Raw genomic sequence first — 22,878 nt, 5'->3', positions numbered from 1 at the left:
GCTGCCACAGAAACAAGAGAGAGATCCAACAAGCATGACTAATATCTATATAACAGAGACGTTTCTGAGGACATAAAACATAATAACAACATAATAATAAAAGTTTTTAACCTAAAAAAATTAGATTAGATTTTTGAGTTTACACAAGAAAAAGACATAAATTGTATACGCATCTTTTCAACATGTAGCTGTCTTCTGATCTGTGTTGCAGGGGGATTAAAGACCAGCAGCTGGACGTCAGTGGTTGGACTGGTGGACTACTTCAGTGAAGAGTAGACGACGTCTGGCTCTGGTTTAACATCTGAACACAAACACACACAAACAAAAACAGGAAACATGATTACAAGCTTGAAACGATTAGCTCATCACCTGCATTAAATGACATTAAGAAGTCAAACTCTCTAGATCGCGACAGAATATTTCTCTGACAAGCTGAGAAGTGAGATTTTGAAATGGGGACCATCACCAGAAGCTGCAGCCTGTCTGCAACACTGGAGAATGAGCAATAACATTTGGTCACCCTTGTGCTGTGTTCAAATAATCTGCCAATGCTCACTGGTCTGGTGGACCTGCCAGATTATAATGTTATTATATCAATACAACCATAAAGGTGCATGTAAAGATACTTCAGGCAATTCTGAGCAATACAGACTGCATGTATGAATAATACTTGGGATTTGTCTGAATTTAGAATATACATATATATTCAAGCCCATAATTATTCATACCCCTGACAAATTTTGACTCAAAGTTAGTTTTATTCAACCAGTAAGTTATTTTTTGACCGGAAATGGCACATCTGTCTCCCAAAAGATAATAAGATGATGTACAATAGGCATGATGGGGGAAAAAAATAGATATCTCAGCGTTTATTTACATTTGGGCAAAATGTGTCATATCCAGAATTATTCATACCCTTCACAAACTTTCACAGTCTCTGGGAAAATCCAAAGTTCTATACCATTCCAAATAGTCCAAACTTTAAAGCATCCTAATTACCCTGATTAATTGGGAACAGCTGTTTTAATCAACTCAACAGGTGAAAAACAGCAGCTCTCTGCAGGTCGTTTGTGGACAGTAATGGCTAAGACAAAGGAACTCAGTGAGGACCTGCGGCTGCGCATTGTGGCTGCTCACAAGTCAGGAAAGGGCTACAAGGCCATATCCAAATGTTTTCAAGTTCCAGTGGCTACAGTGCAAAGTATTATTAAAAAATACAAGACGTTCCACACTGTGGAAAATCTCAGAGGACATGGTCGGACGCCAAAAGTGACACCTGTGCTGGCCAGGAGGATAGTGAGAGAGGTGAAAAAGAATCCAAGGATCACCACCAAGGCCATCCTGGGGAATCTGTGCTCTGCTGGTGGCAATGTCTCGAGGCCGACAGTCCAACGGACACTGCAGACTTCTGGGTTCCAGGGACGCAGACCAAGGAGGACGCCAATTCTCCAGATAAGGGACGCAAAAGCTCGTTTGGCCTTTGCAAATGCTCATCTAGACAAAGAATAAGACTTCTGGTCTTCTGTGTTATGGTCAGAAAAATTGAATTGTTTGGTCACAATGATGTTTCCTTCATTTGGCGTAAAAAAGGAGAAGCCTTCAACCCGAAGAACAGATCCCCACTGTCAAACATGGTGGTGGGAATCTAATGCTTTGGGGGTGTTTTTCAGCCAATGGACCAGGGAACCTAATCACAGTAAACAGCACCATGAAAAAAGAGCAATACATGAAGATTCACATCCGGCAGTCTGCAGAGAAACTTGACCTTGGGCACCAGCGGAAATTTCAACACGACAATGACTCAAAACACACAGCATAAGTGGTGAAGAAATGGTTAGCAGACAATGATGCCTCTTGTTCATCGTCTTGTCTTTTGGGAGACGCCTGTGTCATTTCTGGTCAAAACAAAACTTGCTAGTTAAATAAAAGTAATTTGCCAGGCGTATGAATAATTATGGGCTTGCCTGTATATCTCAGCCCCATCTAACAAACATCTTGTATGTAAAGTTTTAAATTAGATTTGATGTGAAATTTGTTAACTGCTGATGGGCTTGTTTGGAGATCAGTCTCCTCCTTGTCTTTAAAATCACTGTCAGTGTCTGATTATAAGACTATGCCTATAAAAGTTGATCTGATTGAGGAAGTAAGCCATGTACTGCAGGATAGAGTGCTCACTGCAGAGGCCTGCTGTAAACTATTTCCTGTGTGCCATTCCCCAGCACTCTCTCTCCTCCCTCCGGTCTACTCCCTCCGTTGTCCAGTGAAGGCAAAACGCCTCATGTTCTGAATACTCTTCATCTCTATTTTTTTTCTGGCTAAACATTGGAAAGAATGAAACACTGAGGTCCCACAGACTCAGACATCAGCTGTTGTCAGAATTTCTTATGCACTCATGGGCTTGATTGTCATGATACTTTGGGGCTGTTATTGATTTCTTTCAACTGTTATTTTTCCCGCATGTATTGGCTTTACAGCATATATTATTAATGACTGTAAAAACTTTAAAAACAAGAATTGGAAGTGCAAAAGTTGGAATTTATTTTTGAATTGTTAGTGACTTATTTTTTAAATCATTAAAGATGTATGCTACTTAGCAGATAGAGAAAAAGAACCAACCAATGTTCAGCCAGTAGATGGCTGCATGTTACAGATATCATGTCCAGCAAGCTCACAACTATCTTTTTTATTTGGCTCTTCGATGGGAAACTGGTCGTTATCAAAATCTCTTTCCATTGAACAGGATTTCTCCTTGTTAAATCAGACACCACAAAAGATGTTATGTAACCAAATTTAAAGGAGCTTGTTTGCTCCTTTCAAAATATTAATTTTAAGTCCCCCCTCTTTGACCTCATATGAATTAAGGAGTAGAACAATAACTGGTTCACAGGGATTACTTATGCATACACTAATTTAATTTTTACAAATGCTGGTCATATTTGATATGAATATGTACCATGAACAGGATATAAATGACAGGAAATCAAATAAAAAGAAGTCCAGTTAAAAAAAGAAAATGAGCATTATCTGAATAAATAAGTTGGCTTCTGTTGGGTTCTGCTTTCACTGTGCAGAATGTTCGTTTTTCCCAATGAAAATACAAAGTCCAGATGAACAGAATCAACTTTCTGGGACTTTCTTACCTGGTTAATTGAACATGCATTAAGACATACAGAGCAGCTGTACCTGGGCCTTCTTGTTCTGATGGTTTTTAGCCCATGAATGATGCCTTCAGTTCTCATTGCTGAGTAAACTGCAACTGATTCTGTGTCTGCAGAGTAAAGAGATTACAGTTACTACAACAGAATGACTGCTGTTACATTACTGCACTACAACAAAACCTGTGTTACTGTTTTCTTTTATGCAGCAGCATGAAAAGATTCAGTGATGGTTTTCATAAACCACAGCATCTGATGAGCTTTTTTTCCTCATCCTAACACCTCTGCTGTGAAACACACAATGACCACATAGAAGTGGGGGACATTTTTGTGAAAAGGCAGGTGGACGGCCGCAAAACTGGCAACTTTTTTTAATGCAGACTGACACTGTTTACCACAGAGCACAAAGTAAGCATGTTCTCGCACCAGGAGGAAGCTGCAGCTGTGGTTTTAACTACAGACAATTAAAAAGTTCTTGTATTAAAGGACTGTGTGAGCTGATTTTGGCAATTATGTCTCATTAACACAGGTTGTAAAATATTAACTAGCACAGATTTGAAACAAAAGTCACAACACACCTTTCATTTAGCACACATACTAGGAGGGTGAATCAATGCAGTAGCACCTTTAAGATTACACGTGTCCCTAAGAAAATGAGCTGCAATTTGGACAAAAAGATATTCTGTTCCTTCTAAAACAGTAATGGTCACCATTAAACCCCCCGATCTGTTCCTACATCAATGTTGAAAATATAACTGTAGTCAAATGTAGATTATTAATCAAGCTTCTTTGCTTGAAGCCTCAAAAACAGGATATTGCTGTTGACACACCCACACACACACACACACACACACACACACACACACACACACACACACACACACACACAAAACCTGCAATGTTCCCACCAATGCCCACAGGGCCAATTACTAAATATTAACAAGCTAATATGATGGTAAAGATGATGAATTATACTATACAATTTCAAAGGTTTAAATATGTTAGATCAAAGCTCGGCCTCAGTTTTAGCTGTAAACAGGAGCTGTACCTCTGATCTTTGACTTGTTGTCCTTGTTTTTGATGTCTTCTGTTCTTGCTGTTGAGTAGACTGCATCTATATCAATGTCTGCACAATAAAACACATACAGAGGGCATCAGTGTAGGTTATGCAGGTGATAATAGAGCTCTTTGTAAACTAGTGGCTACTGCAAAAATCATTATGTGAACAGGACTCAGATCATAGAGACTCAGATCTTTTCATTTGAGATTATTTAGTTTAATACAGTCAGATTCAGAATGTATATCTAGATGCTTCTAAAATATTGGTATCATCTAAATGTAAAGCACATATGTATAACATATAACACATATATATTGTTTTTTATGATGACAAACAGGAAACGGGACGACTGCAGACCTGTTAGTGTCTATTAACCACAGACCACAGACAAACAGTTCAGCACACAAAGAACAACACTTGGTGATATACACCCACACACACACACACAGAGAGACTCAAAAATAATAAAAAATAATTGTGATTTCAGGGTTAAAGAATAACACTCTGTAAGCACCATGTGATATACACACACACACTTAAAAAAATAATAATAAAAATTTTAATTTCAGGGTTAAACTTGAGCCCTAATTCAGAAATAAAGAATGTTCAGTTTGTTCCTAATCATTCACCATTTTGTATTTATCTAGCTATTTATAAAGCATAATCTCTTTAATCATCTATTAACTTGTATAAACTATTATGAAAACACAGTAATGTCCATCAACTTAAAACCAAGTCTAAATCATTGGAGGTTAGACAGTGTAAATTTGTAAACCATGTTGCCAATTTCCAGTTTACAAACCAACTGAAGATTTAAAATCCCGTCTTTCCTAACAGACCATACCTCACTAAGCAGGCACACAGTTTTGTAACATTGTTGCTTCATTAACAAGTTAATTCACAGTCAATACAATCAGTAGGTACGTACACACACATATATTTATATTGAGTACAAACTCTAAAAAAGCTCAGATGTCCAAATATCAACTTTACCTTTCCTACAAATGCATCTCATTAACAGGAGAGCAAACGCAATGACTGATCCAACAGATGACAACACAGAGAGAACAGGAAGGGAGAGTGATGAAGAGGTGGATGTAGGTGGAGGTGTGAATGTAGGTGGAGGTGTGGTGGTGTGTTTGTCTAAAATAAAGCAAACACAGTCATTAAGTCCTCATTACATTGAGAATAAATACTAACACTAATACTAATGTAATCACAATGAGTGTATACTTTACTTTATTCTACAAAACAAACCTAGACATGTATAGTCTACAAGTCTGAGTCTCACCTTCAGGTTTCCTATGAACAAGTCGTCTCATCAGCAGGACCAGTATCACCAGAAGAACCAAAACACAGACTGATGCAGCAATCAACACAGGGAGGATGACAAGGACATTTGACACGTGTGGAGGTGTAGATGTAGGTGGAGGTGTGGTGGTGTGTTTGTCTAAAATAAAGCAAACACAGTCATTAAGTTGTCGTCACATTGTGAATGTTGAAACCTGCAGAAACACAGACAGGTGAGTGTGTCACCTGTGACAGTGATCCAGCTGGATGGAGACTCTCCATGACCGCTGATGTCACACTTGTAGAGGCCTTCATCAGACCTGGAAACATGCTGGATGGTCATGTGACCTGTAGGCTGCTTCCTGATGAGGGAGCCATCTTTATAGAAAGCAGCTGGGAGGTTGGAGGGAGTGGTCTTTGTTTTACAGAGCAGAGTGACGTCATCTCCCTCCATCACAGGGAGGACAGGACTCTGCAGGATCACTGATCCACCTCAACACAGAGACAAACTACAGCATTTCATCCATTTACACACAGCTTCATCAACACTAACTCCACACACTCAGCTTACCAGTGACTGTCAGGTTAACCATGTTACTGATGGGACCCTCTCTGGACTCACACCAGTAAACTCCACTGTCCAGGGTGTCAATGTAACTGATGTTACAGGAAGAACCAGCTGGTTTTCCAAACCCAGCTCCACACTTTGCTCTAGTGCCTGTGCTTGTGTTTCTCCTCAGAGTCCATCCAGCAGAGCTGCTGTCCTCCTCACAGCTCAGAGACACAGAGTCATCTGCAAACAGCTGAGAGCTGTTTGAACTCACAGTCAGACGAGCTGTGAGGGTTAAAAAAAAAAAGGAAGGGGGGGGTCCTGTTACATTTTCGTGCATACTGCCAAAACTATGAAATCATATGTGTTTTTTGTAGTCATTCATTTTAGCTAATTCAGATGATTTTCTGACATCACCACAACAAGGTCATATCAGTGAGCATTTATCAGGTTTAAACTGTGACAGAAGAAGGTTACTGACCTTGGTTTGTTCTGCAGCTCAGCAGTGAGATCAGAACTAAAGAGAAATGACACTTTGAGGTGAACATGAACATCACCCCCCCCCCTTTAAAAAAAAAAAAAAAAAGCCCGTCCACAGCATAACAGAACCAAAGAAGGTGCTCACTGTAGGAGTGGATGCTTTATTTTATCATCTGTCACATTTCCAGTTTAGAAGCCTTAGATGATGCCATAATTTTTTAGCAAACAGTATAAGATAAAAAGAAAATGTACTTTTTATTATAAACTGAGAATATTGCTGCAGATTTTACTTTTTTGTCATATTTTTCATGGATAATTTGAAATGAAATGATTGCAGACTTAATGAAAATATGAAAAATGGAAAATTCAGGTCTATGTTAAAGCCAGCTGTGAACACTCTTTTCTTCAATAACAGTGAAAATCTTGTTGTGTCCATCTGACTTCATGCCTGTGTTTGCCTGTCTGTATGTTGAGTGGGGAGCTAATGTGTTGTGACTAATTCATAAGGTTGTAAAGATGACTTTGAGACAGTGGGAGTCTTTATCCCACATAGCAGACAGGTCTGGTGTCAAGCCAGCACTGCTGGCTGACTTCTGGCGTGGTCAGTGGTCTGTCATCCAGATGTGGGCCAGACCTGACGTAAATGGCAGTGTTCATGTGATGGCATGCCACATCTGGACCGATTATGATTTGGTTTATGTGGCCCAGGCTCATAGAAAACTGGTCTGGCCTGGATCCGGCATCAAGCTGGCACGTCTGACTGACTGGTGTCACGGCTCGGTGTATATCAACCGGATTGTTGCCAGATGACACTATTTATGTTCCTATTTTCCTATTTTAGTTAGAAAACCCAAATGCCATGTTGCAATACTATACTGCTATGGTAGCCAACGTTTCAAATGCAGGTTTGACACGGTTGTGGGTGTACACATTATCCAAAACCTAGTGACGGTTTACTCATGTTTACCGCTGCGTGGCTGTAGCTCAGGCAGTAGAGCAAGTCAGCTACTGATCAAAAGAAGTGTGTCTGCAACTGGCCTTGTGCTGGCCCAGATCTGGGCCACCAAAGGGCCGTCATTCTTTGTGGTATGTGGGCCATGTGTAAGCACATTGAGTGGGCCAGTTTTGCTATGTGCGATTAAGCACCATCTCTGATTATGTCTCATCATGTCTTTGCCAAGTTCTCTATTAGTGATGAGAAACAAGGGGCCACGTTGCTCAGACAGAGATCCGCAGAGAGAAAATGTCTTGGATACAGTTACTGAAGAAAAGAGCTGTCCAATCATTGACCCACTCATGTTTCACATACTGCTGTTTTCCAAACAGACAGCAGCTACACTGAACTTTGGTTGGAAATATGGACCATCTGACTTTGCCTTGATGTGCAGGAAAGCTTAACACTAGAAGTCCCAGAGAAGAGCCATTTGGCTTTTCTACCTATAAAACCCACCGTCGAGCCAAATGGCTGGTAGGCTTTTAGCTAATATCCTTAATCACCTGTGAACAGCTGCTTTTGTTATGTAAATACGGTGGGGCCATGCTGAACGACTTGGAGTGGTTAGTTTCCTGAGCCACAAGGAAACTTGTGTTTCAGTTTGCCTTCTTAGGGAGAAATCAACACACATGGGTGTATTTCCTTTGTTGCTGAGATTTATTGATAAAACAGTACAAAAAAAAAAAAAAAAAAACAACCATTTGTACACATATTTACAAATAACAATAAAAAGTGAGTGAGTACATTTCAACATTTTCAGCAATCACTCACAATCCTGGCACTGCCATGGTATCTGTAGTCTGCATTTACCACATGTGTATCTGTAGCAGTGAACACATCGCACAGTGGCATGATTATTCTTGCATTTGTGTTTGACCTGACACGTGGCTCTTTTTTTCCAGGGCTAGGTGTGGAGGGTTGTGTCGAAGCAACTGTTCTTTTCTTGCCTTCTTCCCAGCCATATGAGAGTTAGCCAACTCTCTTGCTAGCTCCACCAGGAAGTCCACCCGTCTTTCCTGCGTCCCGTTGCATGCTTGATACAGCACATGTGCATTCAGTGCTGCCATGTCAATCATGTTATAGAACACGGCAACTGGCCAGCGCCGTGTTCCTCTCTGCGGACCGTGTACTCCCGCACCATCTGGTCAATCACATTCACGCCACACTTTGTGGTGTTGTAAAGGTGACAGTGTTTGGCTTCCTTTTGGTGGTGTTATCAGTCTGAACCACGCTGTGCATGCTGCTAAGAATATAGACTGTCTTCTTCCGTTTGGCGCATCGCCGTCAGCGTGGCCGCAGAGGTTGAAAATACCTAAGAAATAAGATAAATTGTTATTTCCATAGCACTTTTACACACAATGAAACACATAAACATAGAACCACAAAAGACCTGCAGCCTACCTGAGTGGTGAATTCATTGCGATTTTGTGTATCTAGCGGATTGAGGAATTTCCGGCGAATCTTGTTGACTGTGCCGAGGATGGTGGTTTTCCGTCTAAGAAGTTTTTGCGCAAGTGAAAGCGATGTGAAGAAATTGTCCGTGGTAACAATTCTGCCCTTGTCTAGGAATGGTTCCATCAGCCTCATCACTACATTTTCAGACAGTCTCTCCCCACTGGGACGATTGGGGTCCTTGCCAAGATATGTGAGGACATTGCAAATGTACTTGGATTTTAGGTCATGAGCCACCCAAAACTTGATCCCAAACCTGTCAGGTTTACTTGCAATATACTGCAGGAAACAGCACCGAGTCTTTGATGGGAAGAGCTGTTCATCAACGGTGATATGTAGACCAGGGTTGTAGCACGTGATGCAGTTGGTGACAAATGATCCCCACACACTGGAAACTGCAGCGAACTTATCAGTCTTTCCTCGATCACTGCGGGTGGACCTGTCATCAAAGCGTAGGTGTTGCATGATGTCTTGGAAGCGGTTACGTGGCATAGTTCCAATGATCTGTGGGTTTCCCAGGTTTGCTGACCAGCAGTCACGTAGTGATGGAACCCTAGTAACCCCCAAGCAAGATCAAGATCTTTGATCAAGATCAAAGACTCGGTGCTGTTTCCTGCAGTATATTGCAAGTAAACCTGACAAGTTTGGGATCAAGTTTTGGGTGGCCTGCGACCTAAAATCCAAGTACATTTGCAATGTCCTCACATATCTTGGCAAGGACCCCAATCGTCCCAGTGGGGAGAGACTGTCTGAAAATGTAGTGATGAGGCTGATGGAACCATTCCTAGACAAGGGCAGAAATGTTACCACGGACAATTTCTTCACATCGCTTTCACTTCATGCAAAAACTTCTTAGACGGAAAACCACCATCCTCGGCACAGTCAGCAAGATTCGCTGGGAAATTCCTCAATCCGCTAGATACACAAATCGCAATGAATTCACCACTCAGGTAGGCTGCAGGTCTTTTGTGGTTCTATGTTTATGTGTTTCATTGTGTGTAAAAGTGCTATGGAAATAACAATTTATCTTATTTCTTAGGTGTTTTCAACCTCTGCTGCCACGCTGACGGCGTATGCAGCCAAACGGAAGAAGACAGTCTATATTCTTAGCAGCATGCACAGCGTGGTTCAGACTGATAACACCACCAAAAGGAAGCCAAACACTGTCACCCTTTACAACACCACAAAGTGTGGCGTGGATGTGATGGACCAGATGGTGCGGGAGTACACGGTCCTATAACATGATTGACATGGCAGCACTGAATGCACATGTGCTATATCAAGCATGCACCCGGACGCAGGAAAGACGGGTGGACTTCCTGGTGGAGTTTGCAAGAGAGTTGGCTAACTCTCATATGGCTGGGAAGAAGGCAAGAAAAGAACAGTTGCTTCGGACACAACCCTCCACACCTAGCCCTGCAAAAAGAGCCACGTGTCAGGTCAAACACAAATGCAAGAACAATCATGCCACTGTGCGATGTGTTCACTGCTACAGATACACATGTGGTAAATGCAGACTACAGATACCATGGCAGTGCCAGGATTGTGAGTGATTGAAATGTACTCACTCACTTTTTATTATTATCTGTAAATATGTGTACAAATGGTTGTTTTTGTAGAAATATTTTTTGGTTTTTTTGTACTGTTTTTATCAATAAATCTTTTGGAGATTTATTTTCCTGGATGATTGAGAATGCATCAAGACGAACACAAAATGAAGTTCACAGCTTTTAGCAGTTCCCCCTCCCCACACACAAACAAAGAGGCAGTTTGCAGTTAGAAATTCGCAATCATTCACACACCCCCACTCCCCTCCACAATTCTCAGGTAATGACCCAATTTACATATGAATTGATGCTAACAGACTAGCCAAGTTAGCTTCCACTTGGCTGACAGAGGGTTAGAAAAGCCTGGGACTTCTAGTGTTAACTTGAGAAGCCTGAAATGTTTCTTATGCTATTGTGACTGAAGTCTAAACATTTGTGTCTGACTATCTGTTTTTAAAATATGGGGGATTTTGTAATCTGTTTAGTCGTCATTTGGGACAACTTCAGATTTCTGAACTAGTGGGTCCCTTCATGATTTCTTAGGTTTTTGTCACACTGACATGTTTCAGATCAGTAAACAGACTTAAATTGTTTTGGGGGTTTTTTTGCATCTCAATTTGTTGTCAGCAACATGTTTCAATAAAGTTTTGATAAGAAAATAATGAATATGAAAATTATTAATTAATTAATTACTTTAAAAAACAGCTGATGAAACAAACACAGAGATTCTACTTACAGAGCAGACACAGCACAGATGTTTCCTTCATCGTCCTTCTCACTCATTTCAGCTTTTTTTCATTTCTGTCACTGACACCAAGTTAAGCCCGCCCTCTTCCTCTGAGGAGGAGCTTTTCTATTGGTTCAAACACAGCAATGTGTACAAGTACACACACATACACAAAACTTGAAGCAAAAAATAATTTTCATTTAGTTAAAGAGGAAGAAATCAGAATTTTGTTTCAATAACTTTCTAATCCACAATACAGGAGGACTCACAGTTTAAAGCTTTTTATCTTTTTCTCATTCCACGGTCCTATTTTAATTTCCCGTGTCTTAGTCCCTCACACCAGACTGGTGAGGAAGATTCATGAGGAGATAGGAGTCAAGGAAACAGGAGTTTAACTTAATGAAGTGTTCCTCGGTGCTGCTGCCATAGGCCCCGGTCTGGATGGGCCTGGGCTCCCTTGCCTTGGTGGGTACTAGAGGACGGGGGTGCCTACTGGGGTCAGCCGGGGAGCTGGCCCTAAGGAGGGGCAAGATGCCCCTCCCTTCTTTTCCTCCCCATCCCCGGCTACCTCCCTCTTCCCGCTCCACCACACCCACCCACACAGGTAGGGCCTTGGGGTGCGGGTGTGTCACCAGGGTGCAGGGAGGCATTCCCCCCCCACTCTGTCCCCTTCTGGCCACCTGCGCCTCAATTTTATTTCACAACTTAGACATCCACATTATTCACACTCTCATACACACACACACACACACACACATATATATATATATATATATATATATATATATATATATATATATATATATATATATATATATATATAGGGCCTTGAGGGTGACCAGGTTAACGGCGTCCAGAGGACGGTCTGTGTATTCAACCCTACCTCTCAATTTTAAATCCATGTAGACATTGAGGGTTCTCGGGAGGGGCCGTGCTAACACCTGCTGCTCTCTGGCAGCAGCACCATGCCCTCCCTTGTTTTAAATGCACTTTAGAACAACAGGCAGCAACACTACACATGAGCGGGAGGAGGGAGGTATGGGGTCTTCACACACCCCGTTCTCTACTAGCCATCGGAGCGGGGGCTGGGAGGAGGTGTTGGCCGTCCGATTGGCCTCCCTGCTGCTGCGGAGCCTGGGGCGGTCTGCTTGCCTCCACCCCGGGGAAAGGGTCACATCTCTTGGGTCTGGGTGCCGTTTCCCCTCTGGGGCGAGGGTACCTGGACCCGGGGCATAGAGTATGTTTGGGGAGTATGATTGTGTGTACATGTCTATGTATGTCTGTCCCTACGTTGGGTGAGTGCTGAGTGTTTGTATATGTGTGCATGAGGGTGGGAAAGCATGTTTATGTCTGTGTGTGCCTGTTTGTCTGTGTCTATATGTCAGGTCGGGTCTTAGACTCCACCCCTGGGTACTCCCAGGCCCTCCAAGTGTGGAGGCCTATCTCCCCTCACCACACTCCCTGGTGGTAACTGATGCCCTCAGGGGTTGGTGCATTGGTGGTTCTTGGTGTCGGGGTTGGGCGCTCAGGTATGCACCAGCTCACTCCCGGTGGCTACTTGGCGGGGCCTGGTGCCTGTCGCTCGGTCAGGCCTCTTCCGGGCAAAGGGGCCCTCGGGCCTCCGGCCTCGGGCCTGCAACTCGGTTCACTCTGGCACAGCTGGCTGCCGGCAGAGCCGGCGGGCACGCCCGGTGCAGCCCCCTCTGGCTTCTGCTCCGTGGCTACTGGGTGACCCCTCGTCTGGGGATCTCCTCAGCCCTTCCCAGGAAGGTGGCACGGATGCCCCTCGGTGGTACTCCTTGGGCTCTCGCACTCTGGGGCCTCTGGATGTCTGGAGCCTGGATCTCCTCCATGCCTGCTTCATGCCCTGGGGGACGGGGCTATGGGCCTCCACACCCTCTAGCAGACCGTTACATGGGGAAACCTTTTGTATACAAGCGCGTTGATCCACACAGGTGTGCACACGGGTGTTCACTGTTCGTAGACAAACTACACCTTTCGTAGCTGCTACTTCAAAGCACATTGTGCGCTGTCTGTCCTGCGTGCTGCACAACAACTTTCAATATTTAGTATTTACTGCTGTTCACACTTAGCTAGATTAACGTGATGGTGTTGTGTTTAGTATGTTGCTTTGTTTTTGTTTGGTTTTTTTTGCTTGTCTTCTCCTTTTTCTCTCAACAGGTGATCCAGGAGATTTTTTTCTTTCTTTCTCTTTGTCTTTGTAAGTGCCCTTTCTCACTGTCCCTTTTCCCTTCTGTTTTTCGTTTCCTTCCTCTCTTTCTTTCTCCCTTTCCTATCCCCCAGTCATGTCTGTCCCATCTGTAACAACTGAAAATAAAATAAATAATAACAAAGTTTGATCAAATGGACCAATACGGCAATGCCATGATGATCCATTTGGCAAAATAAATCCATTTGGTATCCTTGTTGGTCTTCAGACAACAATTCTGACGGCTAAAGAACCAAATGGGACAGACACAAAAAAAAAAAAAAAAAATGAAGTGTTCCTGGCAAGGAGTCTAATTTTAAAGCGATGTCATAACGTCTAAAAGAAACTGCATCATAAATTGTTGGTGTAGGCCTGTATTAGCCTATGATTTTATGATGCTAGGTGTAAGATTCTATACATGTAGTCTTCCTCCCTCCATAGTTTGTATATTCCAGCTGTGTCCACACACTTCTTTTACACAGTGGCGGTAAAGGATACCAACAGGATATACCTGTACATCCTCCATTGTAGCCCTGCTGCAATGTGGATATTTATTTCTGGGTCACACGCAGTATCATCTAGGAGGCCTCAGAGTTTAAACATTTTTATCTCGTCTTGAAAATCAAGCAAAACTGTAGAACTGCTTCTCCACATGTATAATGACAACTTCGTTTCATCTTGAATCTTTTATTCATTTATTTATATTTTTTTCATTTTCTCTTTTTAAAGACATGAGCAATGTTGAAGATGACAACACTCTCATAACTGCCTACACTGAGTCATTCATTTTAAATGTCTTGGTTTGTGTTTGTAGCATAAAAGTTCTGCACACATTCAAGTTTGTGTCAAACAACGATTAAAAATATCTCTTGTGACAGTGTTAGTGTGAGAGAAAGTCAAGCAGGTTTTTCTCATTAAATCCTTTCTACCTGCAGGTTTCTGGCACTTCAATCCTGCTCAGTGGTTTGTTTGTTTTAAAATAATTCCAATAATTCCAGTTAGAAAACGTCTGATCAAATCTCACAGCCATATGAAGGTGTTTCAGAATGGCCTACAGTATCTGAGTTGTACAAAGTCAAAACAGCATCAACAGAAAAACAAGTGGGGAAAGTAATAGGATCATACTGATAACGCCTGTACTTTAACTAACAAAGTATAGGTGCAACACAAAACTTCCAGGAAACGTCAATATTCAAACATTCAAAATCTTTCACCAGGATGTTAGAAGGATGTTGTCAGACCTACATAGTAAACCTCTACAGCAGTCTGTATGTGGGACTCATGCTGACTGCTTCCACAACATCCTTTATTGACTGGAAAACAGAAACAACACTTGGAAAATGGAATAAATGGGATTTCTAGCTTTGAAGATTTAGGTTTTTAAGAGATATCCACAGAACAACAGTAAGTGTTTTCCACTGTTTTCTATCTTTAAATAGAACAAACTGAGATACAAAACATGCAGAAGTCATTCGAAGTGTAACATAGTTCCTAAAAATTAGAGGCTGATGGATGAAATAAAATAGCTGTTGAGCTGGCTGCTGGGATGTTGTTAGCTGGTAGGATAATCAGAGTTGGAGAGTGATGTTGTTTGCAATGAAAGACAAGGAAAGTCCCGCTTTTTATTTCTGCCTAGGTCATTGACAGACACACATATACACACATATACACATATGTACATACTGTAACAAGGGATATATATGGTGGAGCAATGGTTGCAGGGTGTGGTGTCAGGGGAGGCTGACATGCACCTGATCTCCATCAGCCTCCCCTTCAAGGATGGTGCCGGGACCGGAGGAGGGCGGTGTGTGAGTGTGTGTGTGTGTGTGAGTGTTTGTGTGAGTGTGTGAGTGTGTGTGTGAGTGTGTGCAGAGCAGCTGAAAACCAGCTCGAGTTACATAAAGGTGGAAAAAAACAAAAACAAATAAAAGCCACCAGAACGTGCAAAGCTCGTCACAATATCCCTCGCTGTTACCATTGTGACTCTTTTCTTACAGCGCACTTATTTTGGTTCATCCAACAGTCCAGCCTACCAAACGTCACTCTAATGCAACTTGCTTAAAGGTGACGAGTTCAAGGTGTTACAACAGTAGCAGAACTTTTTATATATTTATTAAATTTTCTGCATCCATTTTTGCAAAAGAGAAATTGAACAATATGCCGTTTTCCTTTTGAAGAACATAAAACAATATGAAACATACACTCCCACCTCATAATTATAGGAGTACCAGTGGGTATACAAAATGAAAAAAGAAAGGGTCCAGTCTAATAATACGAATAGTAAACCCTGGAGTACAAGATAACAGTTCCTGAGTGTACAGAGAGATGTGGAGAGTTTCAGAGCCCACACCCTCACACAGATACAAAAAAAAGATGGAACATTTACATATGTCATTTGAATGGAGATGGGCACAAAAAACAAAACAAACAACAAAAAACAAAACAAACAAACAAAAAAGCAAAACAAAAAAACAAGAAACAAACAAACAAAAACAAACAAAAAAACAAAAACAAAACATAGTGAGTGGTCAGCTTAGTTGTAAAGATAGGTCAAATCTGTAAGAGAAAAGAAATATGTATAAAGTAGGTAAGTAGATACCATCATAAGGCGCAGGCACAATAGAGTCCATATACTTAAACATAAGATGAAATAAAATAGAGTAAAGTCTGAGCTGGCTAATTGGGAGCGTTGCGAGACCGCAAAGTCTGAACATGGTCAAAAAAGGGTTGCCAGATCTTAAAAAATTTGGCCATAGACCCACACAGGGTGAATTTAATCTTTTCGAGTTTGCTAAAATGCAAAGCGTCTCTGATCCAGATTTCCCAGGATGGGGGAGAAGGGGATTTCCAACATAACAATAATCTGCGTCTTGCCAATAAGGTGAGAAATGCTACCAAGTCCGCTTGGGATGTCGGCAAGACAACTGTATCAGGAAGAACCCCAAACAAAGCAGTTAAGGGCACAGGTTGGAGGGTTAGCTGGATGATCTTTGATAAAGTCAGAAAAATATTAATCCAGTACTGTTTGAGGGATGGACATGACCAAAACATATGTATTAGAGAGGCAGGTGTTTGATGACAACGATCGCAATCAGGGCTAAGGTTGGGGTATATTTGAGCTAATCTGGCTTTAGTCCAGTGTACGCGGTGCAAAATCTTACATTGAATTAACCCGTGTTTGGCACATAGTGAGGAACCATGGACCCGGTAAAGAATTTTATCCCAAGAGTCATCCTGAATCACACACCCCAAATCCTGCTCCCATGCCTTTTTAATAGCTGAGGTTGAGAAGTTACCAAAGGAACATATTCTCCCATACAGACAGGAAATCAGGCCCTGTGATGGAGGGGGAGGTGATAGGAGGTTATCAAAGTCATGACAAGGAGATCTAGATGGGAACTGAGAGGATTTCTCTTTAACAAAACTCCGGATTTGTAAGTAGCGAAAAAAGTGACTTTTTGGAAGACCACATTTCAATGAAAGCTGTTCAAAGGATGCAAATGTATTCTGAATATACAGATCAGAAAAAGACCTGATACCCAAAGAGGCCCACAAATAAAAAGCACCATCAACTAACGAAGGCTGAAAAGAGGGATTTTTCAAAATAGGTGACTGAAGGGAAAAAAAGGTCAACTTAAAATAACGACGAAATTGATACCATATTTTCAAGGTAACTTTGACAATAGAGTTATTATAAAAACCTGCACTCGGAGGCTGCTTTTGGGCGTAAATCAGGGCTGGTAAAGAGGATAAGGCACAAGAGGAAATCTCCAAGCTCAGCCACGCCGGGGCATTATTCATGCCTTCCCCCTGTAGCCAGTACCTGAGAATACGAATATTACATGCCCAATAATAGAACATAAGATTTGGTAAAGCCATCCCTCCCATCTTTTTCGGTCTTTGGAGATATGTCTTGCGTATTCTAGGGGTTTTTTTGTTCCAAATGAACCCAGAGAGAATCTTGTCTAATTTAACAAAAAAGGAAATTGGGATAAATACAGGGACACACTGAAAAAGAAAAGAAAATCTTGGGAGGATGTTCATTTTAATTGTATTTATGCGCCCTGCTACAGACAGATGGAGTAAAGACCATCTATCACTTCTACCTCTTCTTAACGTCAATAAAGAGTCCTTTTACTGATGGCATGAAGTTGTCTTTAATGTTCGTTGTAAGGTCTTGGGGTTGTTACAGCTTCACCTTAATCACAACTACACCACCGTCGAACTAAAACATAACATACAATTCGATGAAATAGTAAGACGAGTGAAATAAAGACATAAAATGATCTATATGACATATAAACGTACCTCGCTGGCTGACCCATGCCTTGAGGCAGAAATGAGCGCTTTACAGATACTTTAAGAGACGAACTTCTCTGACTTAAATTAGCTTCTCTCGCTTCAATTTGCCATGCTCACATCAACATGGGCGTGCATCTCCTTTAGGTGCACCAGTGGAACCAACATGTAGCACAATAGTTCCTACCCGAGAATTGTTACAATAAATGACCTAATGGCATATAAAATGTGCATAATGCAAAACAAAATACATGAACTGAAAGTAAGGCAGTAAAACTCCCACCAAATCACAAAACTATTGTGATTTCTACTTGAACACATTATAATAGGAACATGTTTACATTTTAGCATTTATTCTGCTTCTAGCAATAACACAGTTTTGTGTACTGGCCTATCAAGGTACACTGGTTTGACAGTCCTTTTCCCATCCTTATCCAAGGTTGAATCACTGAGCAAAAGCTTGACCTTTCTTATTCTTCTATCTGCACTTGGATATACCTCTGTTACTCTTGCCAATTTCCACTTGTTCCTTGGAGAATTGTCCTCTTGGAGAATAACAATGTCATTCACCTTTGCATTCCTTTTATCTCTTTGCCAGATTTGTCTCTGTTGAAGATTGAGAAGGTATTCCTTTTTCCACCTTGTCCAGAATTCATTGGCCAAAAACTGAACTTGGCGCCATCTCTTTCTTAGGTACAGGTCCTGGCTCACAAATTCGCCAGGAGGAGGTAGAATAACACTGGACTTCATCATGAGAATATGATTCGGTGTAAGAGGTTCTAAATTTGGATCATTTAGGCTCTCTACTGTTAATGGCCTGCTATTCACAATAGCCATGACTTCATAAAGAAATGTTCTGAGTGAGGAACTGTCAAGTCTCTTAGAAGTGTGTTAGGGTTCAATGTTGAGAGAGGAATCCATAAATAACCACAGATCCAGGCGTGTGCAATTAGACAGTATTTTAATAAACACATGTGTGAGTTCAACAACCCAATCAGTGTTGAACTGTCTTTATCATATTCAGACAACTGTTTTATGGGGTTAAGAATTGTACAGCCCCCTTTTCTGTTACTAGGCAGATTTACGTCACACCAAAACCACAATGACTTTTAACATAGAACATCATCTTCGTGTCGACGGCTGATGCTTCCTGTTAGCCCGCCTTCGCTGTCGCTTATCTCCCTGGAACATCAGGTGCACTTCCTGTAGAAAATGTCACTCATACAGGCACAACTTTGCAGTCTAAAACTCATTTAGTAGGTAAGAGTTTATATCTGTGTGTGTGTGCACGTGCGAGGGCGCGTGCATGCTGTGTACTGCGTACGTGTCTGGATGTGTATGTCTCGCCCTTAAATGCTCTCACATCTCACCCGTTACACTTCTGACCTTCCACCAGAACAGAGGCTCATCCCTCCCTATAATAACCTTACTGGAACTATATATTTAATCTACTGAATAAACACCCTACTCTTTGGGTTGCGCTCGCTCTGCTTTCGGTTTCACTTCTGCAAAAGCACGCCGTTTCCTGTCAGCCTGCAACTCAGTTTTCTCACCCACTGAAGACTATGTGTAATAATATAAAAACATTCAAAAACCTTTAAATTATAGATTCAACTGATTATAACTGAACCTGTAATAAAGACTAATATAATACCAATATATTTGAACATCTGAATGCATCTGAATGCAACATCACATGAAATGGTAATGATGATTATAAAATAGCAGCAAATAATAGCAGTAAAATATTTCTCCCCTTCACAAGTGTGATCCAGAATAGAAGTTAAAACACTTCTAATAGTTCTAATTTGCCTCTCCCAAACACCTCCCATGTGGCTTGAAGAAGGGGTGTTCAGAACAAACTCACATCCGTATTGTTTCAACTGTTCTTTGTCAAAATCCTTTAGTGCATTCACAAACTCTCCCTTAGCACCGACAAAATTAGTACCTTGGTCACACCTGATTTGTCTTACATGCCCACGAATAGAAATAAAACAACGTAATGCATTCATAAAGGCATCAGTGGTAAGGTCATCCAACATTTCAATATGTATTGTCCTAGAACACATACATGTAAAAAGAAGACCATACCTTTTAAGTTCTTTTCTACCTTCTTTTACATAAAAAGGTCCAAAACAGTCGATTCCACAGTAGGAGAATGGGGGTGTTGTTTCCATTCTATCCTCTGGTAGATCGGACATCCGTTGATCTTGAGTATGTCTCCTGTACTTTCTGCAGGTAGTGCACTTGTAGATGTGAGAAGCAACTGCATTGCTGCATCCTGTGATCCATAGTCCATTGGAGCGCAGCTCGTTGACAGTTATTCCTCGTCCTTGATGCTGCACCTTTTCGTGGTAGTGTTTAATAAGTAAAGACGACACGTGACTTGATTTGGGAATAATGGCAGGATGTTTGATATATGGGTGCAGAGTTGCTCTTGTTAAACGTCCTCCCACCCTGAGCACTCCCTGCTCATCAACAAATGGACTTAGGCTGTACAGCTTGTGTGTCTTATCCTTCAGTTGAATGTCCTTTCCTCTAGTTAAGTCTTTGATTTCTTTGCTGAATGTGTTTTCTTGTGCAAGTTTTATTATGAACAGTTCCGCCTTTTGTCTGTCCTCAACACTTGTGTTTTCACCTTTTGTTTGGGTGAGTCCTTTAAAATCCTTCACAAATTTCTGTAGACGAGCAATAGCTTTAACCGCTCTTCTCCAGTCTGAGAATTTGGTGAGACGCTCTAGTATTGTTCTCCTTTCTTCTACTTTGGTGTTGAACACATGTACTGTTTTTAGTTCTGGATCGTTGGGCTTGACTTCAGTAAACTTGTCATTTTCAGTGGGTAGCTCGCTTTGCCACAAAAACTCTGGACCTTTAAACCAGTTAGAGTTGAGTAGCTGTTGGACACTGAGTCCTCTTGATGCATGGTCTGCGGGATTACTTTCAGATGGTACATGATGCCACTGTCGTGGGTCTGTGAGTGACTGTATCCTCTGAATCCTATTTGCCACAAACACGTGAAATCTCTTTGCATCATTATTCACGTATCCCAACACTACCTTGCAATCTGTCCAGAAGTGTTCTTCAAGATCACTTATCTCCAGTTCATTTCTTAACATTGCACTTGTTCTTGCTGCAACAACTGCAGCTGTTAATTCAAGTCTAGGGACAGTAGTGACCTTGGTTGGGGCTACACGTGCCTTTCCCATGACCAGGGCACAATGAATATCACCTTTTGATGTTACTGTTCTTAAATAACTACACTCTCCGTAGCCTGTCACACTAGCGTCTGAAAAATGGTGTAATTCACACTGTGCAATGTCTGTGTTTGCAGGTAAGACATGTCTTTGAACTTTCACCTTTGACAGGTTTTGAAGATCTAGGAGCCAGGATTCCCACTGTGTGCGGAGCTCATCTGAGAGTGGCTCGTCCCATCCAACCTTCTCTTGACATAGCTGTTGCAGGATTTGCTTTCCTCTTAGGATGAACGGCGCCACAAATCCCAGTGGGTCATACACTGATGCTATTGTGCGCAGGATTCCTCTTCTTGTCATTGGGTGGTCTTTTACAGTTATTCTGAACTGAAACTCATCAGCAGAAACGCACCACTGAACACCAAGTGCCCTTTCCATTAATGGCTCTCCAAGTGCCAGATCTAAATCCTTAATACTTTCGGCACACTCTTCTCTCGGCAATGACTTTATCACATTTTCACTGTTTGATACGAACTTGTGTAATCTTAGTTTACCTGTGCTACACAGTTCTCTTGCCTCTTTGACTAGTTTTATGGCTTGTGCTTCTGACATAACACTAACAAGTCCATCATCTACATAAAAGTTCCTTTGAATGAACCTTACAGTGTTTGGAGTGAACTTTCCCTCACCTTTATGTGGCTAGATGTTTTAACCCAAAGTTGGCACAGCCAGGAGAAGAAGCAGCGCCAAAGAGATGAACCTTCATTCGAAAGACTGAGGGTGGAACGCTTAGGTCACCATGCTCCCACCACAGGAAGCGTAAGTAGTCCTGGTCTTGAGGTGTTACATGGAACTGGTGAAACATGCGTTCTACATCACACATTACAGCAACGGAGCCCTTCCTGAACCTACAGAGCACTATCACCAAAGTGTTTGTGAGGTCAGGCCCTGTAAGCAGGTGCATGTTCAGCGAAGTGTCTTGATATTGTGCAGAGCAGTCAAAGACTACACGTATCTTGCCAGGCTTCTGAGGGTGGTATACCCCATGGTGGGGGATATACCAAACAGGGGTATTACAGAGTTCTTTCTCCGGCACTTTCTCTGCATCACCACATGCTATCATGTTCGCCATAAAATTTGCATAGTCTGTGTAGTACCTTTGGTCCCTTTTGAATCTGCGTTCGAGACTACTTAAACGTTGCATTGCACTTGGCATGTTATTGGGAAGATCTGGCCTGTCGCTTTTGAAAGGCAGTGGCATTTCATAGTGTCCATCTAGCTTTTGCTTTATTCCTTCTTGTAGCTTTGTAATAAAGCGGACATCTTCTTGCGAAATGCTTGTCTCTTCCACTGCTCTCTCTGTAAAGTCTGATTCAAGTGCTTTGATTACATCTGGAAATGTTACTTCCTTTACTTTTGTCTTGCAGATGTAATGAACCTTATTCTTTAGTTTTGTGGGTGGCTCAGTCTCTGGTATAACTTGTTTTACAATGATGCGGTGACTTACTCCAATTATATCATTACCCGTGTCCAGAGATGGGCAGTAACGCGTTACTTGTAACGCGTTACTGTAATCTGATTACTTTTTTCAAGTAACGAGTAATGTAAGGGATTACTATTGCAAAAACGGTAATTAGATTACTGTTACTTTCACGTAGGAACGCGCTGCGTTACTGCGTTACTAAAACCGTGATTTTTTGCGAGAACGTCTCATGACAGTGACGTGGCGAGTGCGACGTTCGTGACAACAGCTGTGTGCAGATCATAATATATCGAAGTGCGGGACAGAGTGTAGCATGCAGCGTTTAAAGCGTGGAAGTACTGACCTTATTTTGAGTTTGATTCCATAAAAGTGACAAAACATTAGTGTCCGTTGTGCGTGGAAGAAAACTTCTTTTACAGCGAAAAAACCCCTAAACGTCCA

General features: G+C 41.7%; 1 long non-coding RNA gene across 1 annotated transcript; it reads right to left on the bottom strand.

The window, feature by feature from the left end:
* LOC120433281 lies at nucleotides 1-5,802 on the bottom strand. Its single transcript, XR_005608458.1, has 5 exons — nucleotides 5,752-5,802; nucleotides 5,507-5,665; nucleotides 4,204-4,281; nucleotides 3,184-3,268; nucleotides 1-301 (listed from the first exon to the last, which is right to left on the bottom strand). It is a non-coding gene; the product is annotated as an uncharacterized LOC120433281 (long non-coding RNA).
* Nucleotides 5,803-22,878: the final 17,076 nt, after the last annotated feature.

The sequence above is a fragment of the Oreochromis aureus genome, linkage group 3, assembly GCF_013358895.1.
Source record: "Oreochromis aureus strain Israel breed Guangdong linkage group 3, ZZ_aureus, whole genome shotgun sequence".
NCBI lineage: Eukaryota > Metazoa > Chordata > Actinopteri > Cichliformes > Cichlidae > Oreochromis > Oreochromis aureus.
Note: the sequence above shows the minus strand (reverse complement) of the source record. Positions and strands in the feature narration are given on the sequence as shown.